This window comes from Pseudophryne corroboree, chromosome 5 (assembly GCF_028390025.1).
Source record: "Pseudophryne corroboree isolate aPseCor3 chromosome 5, aPseCor3.hap2, whole genome shotgun sequence".
NCBI lineage: Eukaryota > Metazoa > Chordata > Amphibia > Anura > Myobatrachidae > Pseudophryne > Pseudophryne corroboree.
In genome coordinates, this window is record NC_086448.1 from 201,129,229 (window position 1) to 201,149,139 (window position 19,911).

At 44.1% G+C, this 19,911-nt stretch overlaps 2 pseudogenes; one reads left to right on the plus strand and one right to left on the minus strand.

The window, feature by feature from the left end:
• Nucleotides 1–14,192: 14,192 nt before the first annotated feature.
• On the minus strand, nt 14,193–14,311 carry LOC134930924 (5S ribosomal RNA; annotated as a pseudogene).
• A 1,825-nt stretch (nt 14,312–16,136) lies between these two features.
• LOC134930935 (5S ribosomal RNA) lies at nt 16,137–16,255 on the plus strand (annotated as a pseudogene).
• Nucleotides 16,256–19,911: the final 3,656 nt, after the last annotated feature.

The window sequence follows — 19,911 nt, forward strand, 5'->3', positions numbered from 1 at the left end:
TTCGGAGTACACACTTGTGGGAGGGCAACTTAGGTAGAATAAAGCCAGTTTGTGCAATGGCCTCCAAATTGCCTCTTTTTCCTGCCAGTATAAGTATGGACTGTGTGACGTGCCTACTTGGATGCGGTCACTCATATAATCCTCCACCATTCTTTCAATGGTGAGAGAATCATATGCAGTGACAGTAGACGACATGTCCGTAATCGTTGTCAGGTCCTTCAGTCCGGACCAGATGTCAGCATCAGCAGTCGCTCCAGACTGCCCTGCATCACCGCCAGCGGGTGGGCTCGGAATTCTGAGCCTTTTCCTCGCACCCCCAGTTGCGGGAGAATGTGAAGGAGGAGATGTTGACAGGTCGCGTTCCGCTTGACTTGACAATTTTCTCACCAGCAGGTCTTTCAACCCCAGCAGACTTGTGTCTGCCGGAAAGAGAGATCCAAGGTAGGCTTTAAATCTAGGATCGAGCATGGTGGCCAAAATGTAGTGCTCTGATTTCAACAGATTGACCACCCGTGAATCCTTGTTAAGCGAATTAAGGGCTCCATCCACAAGTCCCACATGCCTAGCGGAATCGCTCCGTGTTAGCTCCTCCTTCAATGTCTCCAGCTTCTTCTGCAAAAGCCTGATGAGGGGAATGACCTGACTCAGGCTGGCAGTGTCTGAACTGACTTCACGTGTGGCAAGTTCAAAGGGCAGCAGAACCTTGCACAACGTTGAAATCATTCTCCACTGCGCTTGAGACAGGTGCATTCCACCTCCTATATCGTGCTCAATTGTATAGGCTTGAATGGCCTTTTGCTGCTCCTCCAACCTCTGAAGCATATAGAGGGTTGAATTCCACCTCGTTACCACTTCTTGCTTCAGATGATGGCAGGGCAGGTTCAGTAGTTTTTGGTGGTGCTCCAGTCTTCTGTACGTGGTGCCTGTACGCCGAAAGTGTCCCGCAATTCTTCTGGCCACCGACAGCATCTCTTGCACGCCCCTGTCGTTTTTTAAATAATTCTGCACCACCAAATTCAAGGTATGTGCAAAACATGGGACGTGCTGGAATTTGCCCATATTTAATGCACACACAATATTGCTGGCGTTGTCCGATGCCACAAATCCACAGGAGAGTCCAATTGGGGTAAGCCATTCCGCGATGATCTTCCTCAGTTGCCGTAAGAGGTTTTCAGCTGTGTGCGTATTCTGGAAGGCGGTGATACAAAGCGTAGCCTGCCTAGGAAAGAGTTGGCGTTTGCGAGATGCTGCTACTGGTGCCGCCGCTGCTGTTCTTGCGGCGGGAGTCCATACATCTACCCAGTGGGCTGTCACAGTCATATAGTCCTGACCCTGCCCAGCTCCACTTGTCCACATGTCCGTGGTTAAGTGGACATTGGGTACAGCTGCATTTTTTAGGACACTGGTGACTCTTTTTCTGAGGTCTGTGTAAATTTTCGGTATCGCCTGCCTAGAGAAATGGAACCTAGATGGTATTTGGTACCGGGGACACAGTACCTCCAACAAGTCTCTAGTTGGCTCTGCAGTAATGATGGATACCAGAACCACGTTTCTCACCACCCAGGATGCCAAGGCCTCAGTTATCCGCTTTGCAGTAGGATGACTGCTGTGATATTTCATCTTCCTCGCAAAGGACTGTTGGACAGTCAATTGCTTGGTGGAAGTAGTAAAAGTGGTCTTACGACTTCCCCTCTGGGATGACCATCGACTCCCAGCAGCAACAACAGCAGCGCCAGCAGCAGTAGGCGTTACACGCAAGGATGCATCGGAGGAATCCCAGGCAGGAGAGGACTCGTCAGAATTGCCAGTGACATGGCCTGCAGGACTATTGGCATTCCTGGGGAAGGAGGAAATTGACACTGAGGGAGTTGGTGGGGTGGTTTGCGTGAGCTTGGTTACAAGAGGAAGGGATTTACTGGTCAGTGGACTGCTTCCGCTGTCACCCAAAGTTTTTGAACTTGTCACTGACTTATTATGAATGCGCTGCAGGTGACGTATAAGGGAGGATGTTCCGAGGTGGTTAACGTCCTTACCCCTACTTATTACAGCTTGACAAAGGGAACACACGGCTTGACACCTGTTGTCCGCATTTCTGTTGAAATACCTCCACACCGAAGAGCTGATTTTTTTGGTATTTTCACCAGGCATGTCAACGGCCATATTCCTCCCACGGACAACAGGTGTCTCCCCGGGTGCCTGACTTAAACAAACCACCTCACCATCAGAATCCTCCTGGTCAATTTCCTCCCCAGCGCCAGCAACACCCATATCCTCCTCATCCTGGTGTACTTCAACACTGACATCTTCAATCTGACTATCAGGAACTGGACTGCGGGTGCTCTTTCCAGCACTTGCAGGGGGCGTGCAAATGGTGGAAGGCGCATGCTCTTCACGTCCAGTGTTGGGAAGGTCAGGCATCGCAACCGACACAATTGGACTCTCCTTGTGGATTTGGGATTTCGAAGAACACACAGTTCTTTGCGGTGCTACTGCTTTTGCCAGCTTGAGTCTTTTCATTTTTCTAGCGAGAGGCTGAGTGCCTCCATCCTCATGTGAAGCTGAACCACTAGCCATGAACATAGGCCAGGGCCTCAGCCGTTCCTTGCCACTCCGTGTGGTAAATGGCATATTGGCAAGTTTACGCTTCTCCTCCGACAATTTTATTTTAGGTTTTGGAGTCCTTTTTTTACTGATATTTGGTGTTTTGGATTTGACATGCTCTGTACTATGACATTGGGCATCGGCCTTGGCAGACGACGTTGCTGGCATTTCATCGTCTCGGCCATGACTAGTGGCAGCAGCTTCAGCACGAGGTGGAAGTGGATCTTGATCTTTCCCTAATTTTGGAACCTCAACATTTTTGTTCTCCATATTTTAATAGGCACAACTAAAAGGCACCTCAGGTAAACAATGGAGATGGATGGATACTAGTATACAATTATGGACGGACTGCCGAGTGCCGACACAGAGGTAGCTACAGCCGTGAACTACCGTACTGTACTGTGTCTGCTGCTAATATAGACTGGTTGATAAAGAGATGTAGTAGTATGTATAAGTATAAAGAAGAAAGAAAAAAAAACCACGGGTAGGTGGTATACAATTATGGACGGACTGCCGAGTGCCGACACAGAGGTAGCTACAGCTGTGGACTACCGTACTGTACTGTGTCTGCTGCTAATATAGACTGGTTGATAAAGAGATGTAGTAGTATGTGTAAGTATAAAGAAGAAAGAAAAAAAAACCACGGGTAGGTGGTATACAATTATGGACGGACTGCCGAGTGCCGACACAGAGGTAGCTACAGCCGTGGACTACCGTACTGTACTGTGTCTGCTGCTAATATAGACTGGTTGATAAAGAGATGTAGTAGTATGTATAAGTATAAAGAAGAAAGAAAAAAAAAACACGGGTAGGTGGTATACAATTAAGGACGGACTGCCGAGTGCCGACACAGAGGTAGCTACAGCCGTGGACTACCGTACTGTACTGTGTCTGCTGCTAATATAGACTGGTTGATAAAGAGATGTAGTAGTATGTATAAGCATAAAGAAGAAAGAAAAAAAAACCACGGGTAGGTGGTATACAATTATGGACGGACTGCCGAGTGCCGACACAGAGGTAGCTACAGCCGTGGACTACCGTACTGTACTGTGTCTGCTGCTAATATAGACTGGTTGATAAAGAGATGTAGTAGTATGTATAAGTATAAAGAAGAAAGAAAAAAAAACCACGGGTAGGTGGTATACAATTATGGACGGACTGCCGAGTGCCGACACAGAGGTAGCTACAGCCGTGAACTACCGTACTGTACTGTGTCTGCTGCTAATATAGACTGGTTGATAAAGAGATGTAGTAGTATGTATGTATAAAGAAGAAAGAAAAAAAACCTCGGGTAGGTGGTATACAATTATGGACGGACTGCCGAGTGCCGACACAGAGGTAGCTACAGCCGTGAACTACCGTACTGTACTGTGTCTGCTGCTAATATAGACTGGTTGATAAAGAGATGTAGTAGTATGTATGTATAAAGAAGAAAGAAAAAAAAACCTCGGGTAGGTGGTATACAATTTTGGACGGACTGCCGAGTGCCGACACAGAGGTAGCTACAGCCGTGAACTACCGTACTGTACTGTGTCTGCTGCTAATATAGACTGGTTGATAAAGAGATGTAGTAGTATGTATGTATAAAGAAGAAAGAAAAAAAAACCTCGGGTAGGTGGTATACAATTATGGACGGACTGCCGAGTGCCGACACAGAGGTAGCTACAGCCGTGAACTACCGTACTGTACTGTGTCTGCTGCTAATATAGACTGGTTGATAAAGAGATGTAGTAGTATGAATGTATAAAGAAGAAAGAAAAAAAAACCACGGGTAGGTGGTATACAATTATGGACGGACTGCCGAGTGCCGACACAGAGGTAGCTACAGCCGTGGACTACCGTACTGTACTGTGTCTGCTGCTAATATAGACTGGTTGATAAAGAGATGTAGTAGTATGTATGTATAAAGAAGAAAGAAAAAAAAACCACGGGTAGGTGGTATACAATTATGGATGGACTGCCGAGTGCCGACACAGAGGTAGCTACAGCCGTGAACTACCGTACTGTGTCTGCTGCGACTGGATGATAAATAATGATATAAAAAATATATATATATCACTACTGCAGCCGGACAGGTATATATTATATAATGACGGACCTGCTGGACACTGTCTGTCAGCAGAATGAGTTTTTTATAGAATAAAAAAAAAAACACCACACAAGTGAAGTCACACGACGAGTGTTTAACTTTTTCAGGCAATCACAATATAGTATACTACTAACTATACTGGTGGTCAGTGTGGTCAGGTCACTGGTCAGTCACACTGGCAGTGGCACTCCTGCAGCAAAAGTGTGCACTGTTTAATTTTAATATAATATGTACTCCTGGCTCCTGCTATAACCTATAACTGGCACTGCAGTGCTCCCCAGTCTCCCCCACAATTATAAGCTGTGTGAGCTGAGCACAGTCAGATATATATACATAGATGATGCAGCACACTGGGCTGAGCAGTGCACACAGATATGGTATGTGACTGAGTCACTGTGTGTATCGTTTTTTTCAGGCAGAGAACGGATATATTAAATAAAACTGCACTGTCTGGTGGTCACTGTGGTCAGTCACTAGTAAACTCTGCACTCTCTACACTTCTACAGTACTCCTAAGCTCCAGTAAATCAGGTCAATCACTCTCTCTCTCTCTCTCTCTCTCTTCTAATCTAAATGGAGAGGACGCCAGCCACGTCCTCTCCCTATCAATCTCAATGCATGTGTGAAAATGGCGGCGACGCGCGGCTCCTTATATAGAATCCGAGTCTCGCGAGAATCCGACAGCGTCATGATGACGTTCGGGCGCGCTCGGGTTAACCGAGCAAGGCGGGAGGATCCGAGTCTGCTCGGACCCGTGAAAAAAACCATGAAGTTCGGGCGGGTTCGGATTCAGAGAAACCGAACCCGCTCATCTCTAATGATAAATCAGATATACAGAACTGCCAAAGACGTTTTAAATCTTATTCGTAATTGGGAGCATACCCAACTCACATAGATAAAGACGTAATACTCCTATAAAGGTATTTTTACACAATTCAGGAGAAAATGGGGGTGATGCGTACCCCAAACTCACGTTCTACAGGATTCCTGAAGGCACATCAGGGTTTCTTTAGAAGGTGATTTTCCTGCATCTTCTCTGTTGCACTCTCCCCGGGGCCACCAGATGTATAGAACCCACAAAGAAGGAAGTTTTTTTTAGGGTAATGTGTCCATTTATTGTTAAAAACAATTTAAAACAAACAATGTTTTCTTAAGGGCATAATCCACCATGCAAACAAATGGGGGAATAAATCCAAATACTGGGAGGTAGTTGTGAAAAAACAGACCTGGGGTGCGGTGCATCCGGATTCCCACACTTCTAAGTACTGATCTCCTGGGTATTGGGATGTGCCTCCTTAACCACCAACGCGTTTCAACTTAAAAAGTCTTTGTTAAGGTGTGTCTAGGTGGTGTGTTCTCTGGGTTTAAATACCTTGTGGCATAATGGCATCCATTAAAGGGGGCGGGTCCAATGACCAAATCTAAAAAATCTAGATGTAATTAATATACGTGCTGCTTCATCTGAAATTGCTCAAACATATAGTGGCAGCATTAAAATAACCAAACTGCACTGTTCAAATAAGTGTATACTTTTAAACCAGCTAATTCCTGGTTTGTTTGCGTTCCACACACTGTGGAACGCACCTCACATCCGCCGGAAGTGCGGGCGGACATTACTGTTGCCATGGGGATGGATCTCGCCACCTCCCCCGCAACACCTCGCCTCAGTGATATTTCAAATTCCCCGTCCGGCTATGGATGGCCGACACCAGACGCGGGGAGTCCTTCTGTGGTGTGCGCTCCACGCTCCGTGGAGCGCACACAACTTCCGCCGGAAGTGACATCCGGGTGCGGGCGGGCATTCATGTTCCCATAGCAACGGCTAAATGAAGCCGTTTCTATAGTGAGGCGCCGTGCATGTCCACAGATCGAACTGTGGGCAGCACGTAGGTGGTTTATAGGTGTATATCATTACGTATGGGGTATGTAGTTCAAACATCCCACACTCTCCCGGATGTAGATTTTAATAGATCATTTTCATGCCACCTGGCAAGATACTGTGTATAGGAGCTGGCCCTGGGTATCCAGGAAGACTAAGGGGATATATAGGCACTACTCCTTTCCCCATATGACAAAGGTGGACTGTGCCAAAAATGTCCATATATGTGACCTAACCTATGTAATATAAAACTTAACATATATTGGATCCTAAATTAATATTCTAAAAAAAGCTTTATGTAGAATTTCCTTAAAGGGATATTTCCCCAGGCCCACATATATACGGCCTCTCTTCTTGGGAATATATCCCCAAATACCCTATTAAGACTACACAAAGGGGGACAGACCATCATAATCCTAAACCCGGGAGGTAGCCTCACCCCAGATGTGCCTCAATCATCACTCCACATCATATACAGCAATTGATAACGTAAGAATATAATTCCCCACCCACATCCCCTAGAGGAAAACTTATGCTCCCTATGGGTGAATGGTATATTCTGATCGTAATTTCAGTAGAAGGCTAAACCGAGGGGCAGGGTGAAATAACAAAGGGAGATCAGACCGAAAGAGTTCTAGCTTCCAACCATCCAAAGGAAGAATTACAGAAACCACTTGGTCTCAAAATCGAGGTTTAACCCCCTGGGATTCAAAGTTCCTAGTTTGAAGATGATCTCCATCTCTTTCCTGGCCAATCTCTCCTCGGAGTCATTCTTCCTCCAGTTATTCTTGACAGTATGGATCCCACAAAATGATACCAAGTCTGGTACATTGCATTTATGTGTGCTTTGAAAATGTGCCAACAGACCATGTGTAGGTAATCCTTTTTTGATATTCCTAACATGCTCGCTCATTCTCTATTTGAGTTTCCGGGTCGTCCTACCTACATATTGCTTGTTCCATTTGCATTGTATTAGGTAAACGACGTTCTTACTGTCGCATGTGATAAAATCGTGGATGGGAAATTCTCTTGTCGTATTTGTGGACATATATTTTGTAATGGCTGAATTTGTACCTTTGCAGTTCTTGCACATTGTGCAGGAGCCGCACCTAAAGAATCCCTTTGATTTGATACCGTTCTTCTTCCGTCCATCTCCTAGTACACTATTGACCACTCGATTCTTGATGTTGTCGGCCTTCCGATAGACGAATATAGGTTTGTCAGTAATGTATTCCTGCAGAGTGGGGTCCTTAAGTAGAACCCCCCAATGCTTTCTTATAATACGTTCCAAATCCTTGTACTGACTGTTGTATTTCGTGACGAACGTGACACCATTTCTGTTTCCCATTTCCTTCCTCTCCTTCTGGTTTCTTTTGTGCTGGATAAGTTTATCCCTGGGCCTTTTTCCATAGTCTGAGAATGAGCTGGTGATGTTATCCTCCTTATATCCCTTTCCAAGGAATTGTAATTTAAGCGCTGTTCCTTGGTCCTCGTAATCCTTAATTCTCGAGCAGTTCTTCCTCACTCTGTGGAACTGGCTTTTGGGTACTGACAATAACCAATTATGATGGTGATTGCTATTATAAGGGATGAAAGAGTTACAATCTGTAGGTTTGATGAAGGTTTTCGTCTCTATCTTCCCATTATCCACCAAAATTGTCAAGTCCAAAAAATTGACCTGTTCTTTGTTCTTTTCAAATGTCAGTTTGATATTTCTTGTGTTCAGATTTAGTTGATCACAGAAATTCTCCAGTGACTCAGAATCCCCCTTCCAAATGAAGAATATGTCATCAATATATCTCACCCAGAGCACCAGGTCAGCCCCCAGCTCACGCCCACTGTATACAGAATGTTCCTCCCAGTGGGCCATGAACAGGTTGGCATAACTGGGGGCGAACCTGGTGCCCATAGCCGTGCCATGCAGTTGTAAGTAGAAGGATTCCTCGAACCAGAAGAAATTATTCTTCTGTATCAGTTCAATACTCTCCATGATAAACAGTTTATGTTCTGTATCGAAATCTTCCTTATCAAGGAAGAATTTTGTGGCCTCTAGGCCATGTTCGTGGTCAATGGCCGTGTACAGAGATGTTACATCAGCCGTTACCATGGTGTAATCGGACTCCCAGTGTAGGGAGTTGATTCTCTCAATCACCGCCGTAGAATCCCTTAGGTATGACCTGGTCTTCTGAGCTAAAGGTTGTAAAGTGTGGTCAATAAATTGCGACAGATTCGATGCTATGGATTCTGTGCCCGCCACAATGGGTCTCCCCGGTGGATGTTCCAAACTCTTGTGGATTTTACGGAGGGTATAAATCACTGGAATTGATGGATTCGTGATGGTCATATATTCCCTTTCATTCTCTGTGATTACCTCCTTACGTTCAAACTTCTCAAGAAGATCTGTCAGTTTCTTCCTTATCCCCTCCGAGGGATTCCCTCTGAGTTTCTTGTATGTCACTGGATCATCCAGTTGCTTAATCACCTTTTCCTTTCTTGATCTCATCCCTCGTCTAAAAAAAGATCATCCTCTCGCATATCCCTGAAGGAGTCCATTCTCCTTGGTCTCCATATTGGTGTCCTACGTGAATGGTATGATCTCGGATATCGATACTCATCCCTTTCGGGGGTAGCGGATCTGGATGGTCTTCTCCACCGTTCTCTTTCTATTCCTCTTCCCATCCTTTCTGACTGATATATTTGATTTTTCACAGTTCTTTCCTTCCTGGCTTTAAACCTCTCGGTTGATGGTCGTTCGTCCTGCGCTAGTCTCCTCTGGCTCCAATGCCGATATGAGTTCCTCCTAGTTTTACCCTCCCTTGGCTGGCGAGGATTTCTTACGCTATCCTGAAATCTGACCTTTGGAGGTCTTAGTTTAGGATCCCTCTGCTGGAAGAAATTCTTCTCTTTCTTAGTGATAAGGTGTTGCTTCCCTTCTTTAAAATCCATTTTATCATGTAGATATTTCTACTTTTTCTTCGCCATCAAATCTCTCTCATTAGAGGCTACTTTCTCTATTATCTCCATCTCCATCTCCTTATACTCCTGTAAATCCTTGAGAGGGTCCACCAGTGATTTCAAAATTTCTATCTCATTTTCTAGATCTTTCAGTTCTTTACCTCTCTCCCTTACAATTAATCTCATTAAGGAAAGGGAACATGAGTCGATAATTTTTAACCACTCCTTTTTAAAGGAAGGTGACCTGTCAGAATAGGTGGGTAGTTTATTAATTCTTAATCCCCGTGGTATAATCTCCTCTGAGATATATCTCTCCAGGGAGATGATTTCCCACCATATCCTGCCCTCCTTAAGTAATGCTTTCTCTATTTTACACATGAGGCCCTCCAAATCCTCATCGCCTGAACTGGTGGATTCATATCTATCAGATAAAATTTCCTCAAATTTCTCTTTTCTGATATTTCTATGTGCAAACATATTCACAGATGGACTATGTGGGCTGCTGTAATTTACTCGCCTGAATGACCGACAAATACTATACAAAAAAGAAAGGAGAGTGTACACTGCGCCCACAGATAACAACAGTGAGGGTGTACAAGGAGATGTCACTCTTTCTCCACCAAAACACTAGAACAAAAACAAGAGTCCACCTTCCGCTGCGCTATCTATCCGTAAGTCCTTAAATGGCGTTTCGATAACAATTATTCAAACAAAAGAAAACAGTCCCAAATTCTAGAGTCCATGAAGGGGAGTCATCCACAATCTGGGTAACTATAAGTGAATGGTACGTGGGGATCCTCAAATGACAGTACTTGACAAAAGTCTAATCTGCACGTGTGAATGGAAAATTCTGTATAGGTACGCACCGTACTCACATGTACAATGTGCGTGCTGTATCCATAAAGGTATCTTTCTCCCCCATGCAACTTGATCCTCCTCCTTCGTGGACTCCCCTCAAGAGCAAGGAAAGAGAAAAAGGGGTGGGGAACCCCAATGGTGTAATACGTTCAATATGATAAATCAGATATACAGAACTGCCAAAGACGTTTTAAATCTTATTCGTAATTGGGAGCATACCCAACTCACATAGATAAAGACGTAATACTCCTATAAAGGTATTTTTACACAATTCAGGAAAAAATGGGGGTGATGCGTACCCCAAACTCACGTTCTACAGGATTCCTGAAGGCACATCAGGGTTTCTTTAGAAGGTGATTTTCCTGCCTCTTCTCTGTTGCACTCTCCCCGGGGCCACCAGATGTATAGAACCCACAAAGAAGGAAGTTTTTTTTAGGGTAATGTGTCCATTTATTGTTAAAAACAATTTAAAACAAACAATGTTTTCTTAAGGGCATAATCCACCATGCAAACAAATGGGGGAATAAATCCAAATACTGGGAGGTAGTTGTGAAAAACAGACCTGGGGTGCGGTGCATCCGGATTCCCACACTTCTAAGTACTGATCTCCTGGGTATTGGGATGTGCCTCCTTAACCACCAACGCTTTTCAACTTAAAAAGTCTTTGTCAAGGTGTGTCTAGGTGGTGTGTTCTCTGGGTTTAAATACCTTGTGGCATGGTGGCATCCATTAAAGGGGGCGGGTCCAATTATCAAATCTAAAAAATCTATATGTAATTAATATACGTGCTGCTTCATCTGAAATTGCTCAAACATATAGTGGCAGCATTAAAATAACCAAACTGCACTGTTCAAATAAGTGTATACTTTTAAACCAGCTAATTCCTGGTTTGTTTGTGTTCCACACACTGTGGAACGCACCTCACATCCGCCGGAAGTGCGGGCGGACATTACTGTTGCCATGAGGACGGATCTCGCCACCTCCCCAGCAACACCCCGCCTCAGTGATATTTCAAATTCCCCGTCCGGCTATGGATGGCCGGCACCAGACGCGGGGAGTTCTTCTGTGGTGTGCGCTCCACGCTCCGTGGAGCGCACACAACTTCCGCCGGAAGTGACATCCGGGTGCGGGCGGGCATTCATGTTCCCATAGCAACGGCTAAATGAAGCCGTTTCTATAGTGAGGCGCCGTGCATATCCACAGATCGAACTGTGGGCAGCACGTAGGTGGTTTATAGGTGTATATCATTACGTATGGGGTATGTAGTTCAAACATCCCACACTCTCCCGGATGTAGATTTTAATAGATCATTTTCATGCCACCTGGCAAGATACTGTGTATAGGAGCTGGCCCTGGGTATCCAGGAAGACTAAGGGGATATATAGGCACTACTCCTTTCCCCATATGACAAAGGTGGACTGTGCCAAAAATGTCCATATATGTGACCTAACCTATGTAATATAAAACTTAACATATATTGGATCCTAAATTAATATTCTAAAAAAAGCTTTATGTAGAATTTCCTTAAAGGGATATTTCCCCAGGCCCACATATACACGGCCTCTCTTCTTGGGAATATATCCCCAAATACCCTATTAAGACCACACAAAAGGGGGACAGACCATCATAATCCTAAACCCGGGAGGTAGCCTCACCCCAGATGTGCCTCAATCATCACTCCACATCATATACAGCAATTGATAACGTAAGAATATAATTCCCCACCCACATCCCCTAGAGGAAAACTTATGCTCCCTATGGGTGAATGGTATATTCTGATCGTAATTTCAGTAGAAGGCTAAACCGAGGGGCAGGGTGAAATAACAAAGGGAGATCAGACCGAAAGAGATCTAGCTTCCAACCATCCAAAGGAAGAATTACAGAAACCACTTGGTCTCAAAATCGAGGTTTAACCCCCTGGGATTCAAAGTTCCTAGTTTGAAGATGATCTCCATCTCTTTCCTGGCCAATCTCTCCTCGGAGTCATTCTTCCTCCAGTTATTCTTGACAGTATGGATCCCACAAAATGACACCAAGTCTGCTACATTGCATTTATGTGTGCTTTGAAAATGTGCCAACAGACCATGTGTAGGTAATCCTTTTTTGATATTCCTAACATGCTCGCTCATTCTCTCTTTGAGTTTCCGGGTCATCCTACCTACATATTGCTTGTTGCATTTGCATTGTATTAGGTAGACGACGTTCTTACTGTCGCATGTGATAAAATCGTGGATGGGAAATTCTCTTGTCGTATTTGTGGACATATATTTTGTAATGGCTGAATTTGTACCTTTGCAGTTCTTGCACATTGTGCAGGAGCCGCACCTAAAGAATCCCTTTGATTTGATACCGTTCTTCTTCCATCCATCTCCTAGTACACTATTGACCACTCGATTCTTGATGTTGTCGGCCTTCCGATAGACGAATAAAGGTTTGTCAGTAATGTATTCCTGCAAAGTGGGGTCCTTAAGTAGATCCCCCCAATGCTTTCTTATAATACGTTCCAAATCCTTGTACTGACTGTTGTATTTCGTGATGAACGTGACACCATTTCTGTTTCCCATTTCCTTCCTCTCCTTCTGGTTTCTTTTGTGCTGGAAAAGTTCATCCCTAGTCCTTTTTCCATAGTCTGGGAATGAGCTGGTGATGTTATCCTCCTTATACCCCTTTCCAAGGAATAGTAATTTAAGCACTATTCCTTGGTCCTCGTAATCCTTAATTCTCGAGCAGTTCTTCCTCACTCTGTGGAACTGGCTTTTGGGTACTGACAATAACCAATTCTGATGGTGATTGCTATTATAAGGGATGAAAGAGTTACAATCTGTAGGTTTGATGAAGGTTTTCGTCTCTATCTTCCCATCATCCACCAAAATTGTCAAGTCCAAAAAATTGACCTGTTCTTTGTTCTTTTCAAATGTCAGTTTGATATTTCTTGTGTTCAGATTTAGTTGATCACAGAAATTCTCCAGTGACTCAGAATCCCCCTTCCAGATGAAGAATATGTCATCAATATATCTCACCCAGAGCACCAGGTCAGCCCCCAGCTCACGCCCACTGTATACAGATTGTTCCTCCCAGTGGGCCATGAACAGGTTGGCATAACTGGGGGCGAACCTGGTGCCCATAGCCATGCCATGCAGTTGTAAGTAGAAGGATTCCTCGAACCAGAAGAAATTATTCTTCAGTATTAGTTCAGTACTCTCCATTAAAAACAGTTTATGTTCTGTATCGAAATCTTCCTTAGAAAAGGGGGAGTTTGGGTTTGGGAATGCCGCACAGGATCAAAAAGAGAGATTGTAATGAAAACAGTAAATAAAATATTTGCTCCGAGAAAAACTGACAGATTAGAGGGTAGTCTAAGATAAATCACCTTCTACCATCAGAATGAATCTCTATGGGCAGACAAAATGGTGATTGTCAGCGGTGCTCCCAATGGTCCGAACGTATTTAAATTTAGGAAAAGAAGAAAAAATGACCTTGGGTGGGAGCACTCATTCCCGGAGAGTTATTTGCAGATATGATGTCTGTATGAGTAGTAATGTGATAATGAGAAGATTTAAAACATAACTTTTAATAATCTATATATAAAAGGCTAGGTACACTAATGGAGTTTACTGAAATTTTTTTTCTTTGTTTATAAAAACACGAGATACCCAATTTAATAATGAGATGGCTGTAAACTTTCTAAGCCATACATAATGTTAAATCTGCGAACATGTTGATGGATTGTTACTGTGATAATTCAGTATCCAGCAAGCAAATGCCCATCCCTCCGTGGGTTCAGTGCAAACACCAATTCAATTCCACTGGAGACCCACAACACCTGGTATTCCCAAATGGTCTCCCACTGAAGTACTGACCAGGCCCAACACTGTATCGCCTCCAAGATCGGACGGGATTGGGCATACCCAGTGTGGTATGGTAGTGGGTGACGTATGGAAAAGGGCAGAGAGTGCAACTGATTGCGGGATGTGTGTTATTGTGCTAGTTTTAGCCAAATACAATCCTCCTTATTGGATAAATTTGTTGACCGTCATTGCACCAATTTAGCGACCCAAACACATGGGTATGCAGAGGTTAAATCATATGGTCAACAAGAGTTGATAGCATAAGCCTCTATTGTTATTGTTCGTGGCGTGAGGCAAAACAAAAAGAGTAGCCTATTATAATTTAAGGCATGTGTAAGGAACAAACACAAAATTCCAATGAACCAAATGTCTGTTATTGCAGATTAAGTCTGTCAGGAAAGCACAAATTGAATAGTATCAACGATGGAAGGATTAGCTAAATTAGCACACAGATATATAGGTAGATGTGCTTTAAAGGAATATATATTTGCTGCAATAGGTTTAGACAGTGCAAACCATGAACATTCGCATACCAGCAGCTGATATAACCAATACAATTGTTGCCATAAATTTGACATAAGCTGATACTTAGAAGCCAAATGTAAATTTTTTTATATAGAGAAAGCACACATCGTTGCAGCTACCACTGCCCTGCACTGTGTTATAATTATATACTCAATTTACATTTTTTAAGCATACAAAACAGCCTAAACAATTTGCAGGCAAAGATTAGTGGCTAAATGCCACAAGTAATAGTGCAGTTAGTCATAGATAGCACCTATGATACGTACGTGATTGTGGGTCACGGAGAGCGCTCTCACGTGACCAGTCTCAGACCAGCAACGGAGGACAGGAGACCGGGCGAGACGGCCAGTCTGCACACCGCACGGACTTAGGCGGCTCGGCGGCACTCGACGGGACGGGGAGGCGCACGGCATAAGTATCCTCTCTCCCCCTTCCCCCCTGCTCACTGCCCCCACCATCACCATCAAGCCAAATACTTATTTGGGCAATCTTATTTTGCTGGTTTTGAGGTGCAAGTACATGCTTAGAATCATCAACTGCAGGTGTTGTGCACTATTAGTTACACCGCTACCCGTGATATTTAGTTGCCAATTCTTTGTCTGATAATCACTTGAGCTGCTTTTCATGGTTTATATACGGAAAATAGTAGTTTCTTTCTTTGTCAAGCACACAATAATTTATCATAGGTGCTATCTATGACTAACTGCACTATTACTTGTGGCATTTAGCCACTAATCTTTGCCTGCAAATTGTTTAGGCTGTTTTGTATGCTTAAAAAATGTAAATTGAGTATATAATTATAACACAGTGCAGGGCAGTGGTAGCTGCAACGATGTGTGCTTTCTCTATATAAAAAAATTTACATTTGGCTTCTAAGTATCAGCTTATGTCAAATTTATGGCAACAATTGTATTGGTTATATCAGCTGCTGGTATGCGAATGTTCATGGTTTGCACTGTCTAAACCTATTGCAGCAAATATATATTCCTTTAAAGCACATCTACCTATATATCTGTGTGCTAATTTAGCTAATCCTTCCATCGTTGATACTATTCAATTTGTGCTTTCCTGACAGACTTAATCTGCAATAACAGACATTTGGTTCATTGGAATTTTGTGTTTGTTCCTTACACATGCCTTAAATTATAATAGGCTACTCTTTTTGTTTTGCCTCACGCCACGAACAATAACAATAGAGGCTTATGCTATCAACTCTTGTTGACCATATGATTTAACCTCTGCATACCCATGTGTTTGGGTCGCTAAATTGGTGCAATGACGGTCAACAAATTTATCCAATAAGGAGGATTGTATTTGGCTAAAACTAGCACAATAACACACATCCCGCAATCAGTTGCACTCTCTGCCCTTTTCCATACGTCACCCACTACCATACCACACTGGGTATGCCCAATCCCGTCCGATCTTGGAGGCGATACAGTGTTGGGCCTGGTCAGTACTTCAGTGGGAGACCATTTGGGAATACCAGGTGTTGTGGGTCTCCAGTGGAATTGAATTGGTGTTTGCACTGAACCCACGGAGGGATGGGCATTTGCTTGCTAGATACTGAATTATCACAGTAACAATCCATCAACATGTTCGCAGATTTAACGTTATGTATGGCTTAGAAAGTTTACAGCCATCTCATTATTAAATTGGGTATCTCGTGTTTTTATAAACAAAGAAAAAAATTTTCAGTAAACTCCATTAGTGTACCTAGCCTTTTATATATAGATTATTAAAAGTTATGTTTTAAATCTTCTCATTATCACATTACTACTCATACAGACATCATATCTGCAAATAACTCTCCGGGAATGAGTGCTCCCACCCAAGGTCATTTTTTCTTCTTTTCCTAAATCGAAATCTTCCTTATCAAGCAAGAATTTTGTGGCCTCTAGGCCATGTTCGTGGTCAATGGCCGTGTACAGAGATGTTACATCAGCCGTTACCATGGTGTAATCGGACTCCCAGTGTAGGGAGTTGATTCTCTCAATCACCGCCGTAGAATCCCTTAGGTATGACCTGGTCTTCTGAGCTAAAGGTTGTAAAGTGTGGTCAATAAATTGCGACAGATTCGATGTTATGGATTCTGTGCCCGCCACAATGGGTCTCCCCGGTGGATGTTCCAAACTCTTGTGGATTTTACAGAGGGTATAAATCACTGGAATTGATGGATTCGTGATGGTCATATATTCCCTTTCATTCTCTGTGATTACCTCCTTACGTTCAAACTTCTCAAGAAGATCTGTCAGTTTCTTCCTTATCCCCTCCGAGGGATTCCCTCTGAGTTTCTTGTATGTCACTGGATCATACAGTTGTCTCATGATCTCTTTCTTATAATCTTCCACATCCTGAATGACCACCGAGCCTCCCTTATCCGCCGGTTTTATAACGATGGATATATTCTCCTCCAGGCTCTTAAGGGCTTCTCTCTCTTTCTTATTCAGATTGGGTTCCCTAATTTTCCTAAATGAGTTGTTCTCAATATCCTCCTTCACCATTTTTTCGAATGTTTCAATGAAACAGCCCTTCTTATGGGTCGGGAAGAAGACTGATTTTGGTCTAAAGACGGATGGTGCGCTCCCCACTGGTTCCGTTGCGGGCTGGTCATGGAAGAACTTCTTCAAGGTAAATTTTCTTATAAACCTCTGAAGGTCTACATAAGCTCCGAAGCGATCCATATTGCTAGATGGGGCATATTTCTGCCCTTTTTTCAAAACATTAGTCTTGTCCTCAGTTATAGTGTATTTACTGAGGTTGTAGATCTTGGTATATTCTAGGGCTGGATTGGTGTTAATATTCGTATTGGTCTTTAAAGCCCTGGTGTTTTCCTTTCTAAGTAAAAGATATTTCTTGCGGTGATTGAGTGCAGAGGTTGCTCCCCGCGAACCCCTTTTGTGCTTAATCACCTTTTCCTTTCTTGATCTCATCCCTCGTCTAAAAAAAGATCATCCTCTCGCATATCCCTGAAGGAGTCCATTCTCCTTGGTCTCCATATTGGTGTCCTACGTGAATGGTATGATCTCGGATATCGATACTCATCCCTTTCAGGGGTAGCGGATCTGGATGGTCTTCTCCACCATTCTCTTTCTATTCCTCTTCCCATCCTTCCTGACTGATGTATTTGATTTTTCACAGTTCTTTCCTTCCTGGCTTTAAACCTCTCGGTTGATGGTCGTTCGTCCTGCGCTAGTCTCCTCTGGCTCCAATGCCGATATGAGTTCCTCCTAGTTTTACCCTCCCTTGGCTGGCGAGGATTTCTTACTCTATCCTGAAATCTGACCTTTGGAGGTCTCAGTTCAGGATCCCTCTGCTGGAAGAAATTCTTCTCTTTCTTAGTGATAAGGTGTTGCTTCCCTTCTTTAAAATCCATTTTATCACGTAGATATTTCTACTTTTTCTTCACCATCAAATCTCTCTCATTAGAGGCTACTTTCTCTATTATCTCCATCTCCATCTCCTTATACTCCTGTAAATCCTTGAGAGGGTCCACCAGTGATTTCAAAATTTCTATCTCATTTTCTAGATCTTTCAGTTCTTTACCTCTCTCCCTTACAATTAATCTCATTAAGGAAAGGGAACATGAGTCGATCATTTTTAACCACTCCTTTTCAAAGGAAGGTGACCTGTCAGAATAGGTGGGTAGTTTATCAATTCTTAATCCCCATGGTATAATCTCCTCTGAGATATATCTCTCCAGGGAGATGATTTCCCACCATATCCTGCCCTCCTTAAGTAATGCTTTCTCTATTTTACACATGAGGCCCTCTAAATCCTCATCGCCTGAACTGGTGGATTCATATCTATCAGATAAAATTTCCTCAAATTTCTCTTTTCTGATATTTCTATGTGCAAACATATTCACAGATGGACTATGTGGGCTGCTGTAATTTACTCGCCTGTATGACTGACAAATACTATACAAAAAAGAAAGGAGAGTGTACACTGCGCCCACAGATAACAGCAGTGAGGGTGTACAAGGAGATGTCACTCTTTCTCCACCAAAACACTAGAACAAAAACAAGAGTCCACCAAAACACTAGAACAAAAACAAGAGTCCACCTTCCGACACGATACTGTACCGGCAGCCCCCTTCTCCATAACGCCGGGACCCTGTGCAGTTCCACATCACCGTCACCCACACCTGTCTGTGTGCGGGCGACAGGGCTCTCGTTTATGCTGGGGTAGTGGGGAGGCCGGGAGCGGTCTGTGCGGCCGTGGTGTGGACGGGCTGTTACCTTGACACTGTGTGTCCACAGCGCGCCTGCAAGGCAATAGATTGTGTGTGGGGGGGGGTGTTTGCGGCGGTGTGGCCTGCGGCAGTCTGTCCCGCCGTGGTGGGGAAGGTGGGTGCATTAGTTGGTTTTGTGCAGATGACGGGAGGGGTGGTGTGGGGTGCGGCTGGCTGAGCGGCCGTGGTGCGTGGTCCTGCCATGGATGGATGTGGAGGGGGGGTGGAATCGGTGCAGTGGGGTTAGGCTGGGCAGTGTGTGCTGGTCCGTTATGCGGACGTCGGGGTGGGGGGTGTCTGGGCCTTCAGTGGCTGCATGTGGGAGCTGGTGGAGGGGGATTTTTGGGGTGTGTGGTCTGGGTGTCAGTGGGTTGTAGGTGCCAAGGGAGGGGACCATGCTTACCTGGCACTGTGGGGTGTCCGTGCACTTGTGGCTGGGGATGGTGCTCCTGTTGTAGCTACTGCTAACTGGTGTGCTTGGACAGGGCAGGAGCTGCTAAGGCCGCCCAGGTCTGTGACTCCACCCAGCGTTAGAGGGCCAGGCACACAGGGCTAATATATAGGATATATATATATGTGTGTGTGTGTGTATAAAAAAAGGGGAAGGAGACAGTACTCAAAGCAAATCCACAGCAAAAAAATTAGGTGGTGCAAGGCAGCAGTAACAATAATAACACTCACTTTTCCAGCACACCAGAAAAAGCAAAAAAGCCAGCACTCACAGTTTAGATGAAAGAAGAGAGGTGTTTAATCCTTAGCCAAACAGCATGGGCCCTCATTCCAAGTTGATCGCTCGCTAGCTGCTTTTATCAGCAGTGCAAACGCTAAGCCGCCTCCCTCTGGGAGTGTATCTAAGCTTAGCAGAAGTGCGAACAAAAGGTTAGCAGAACAGTGATGAAATTTTTTCAAGCAGTTACAGAGTA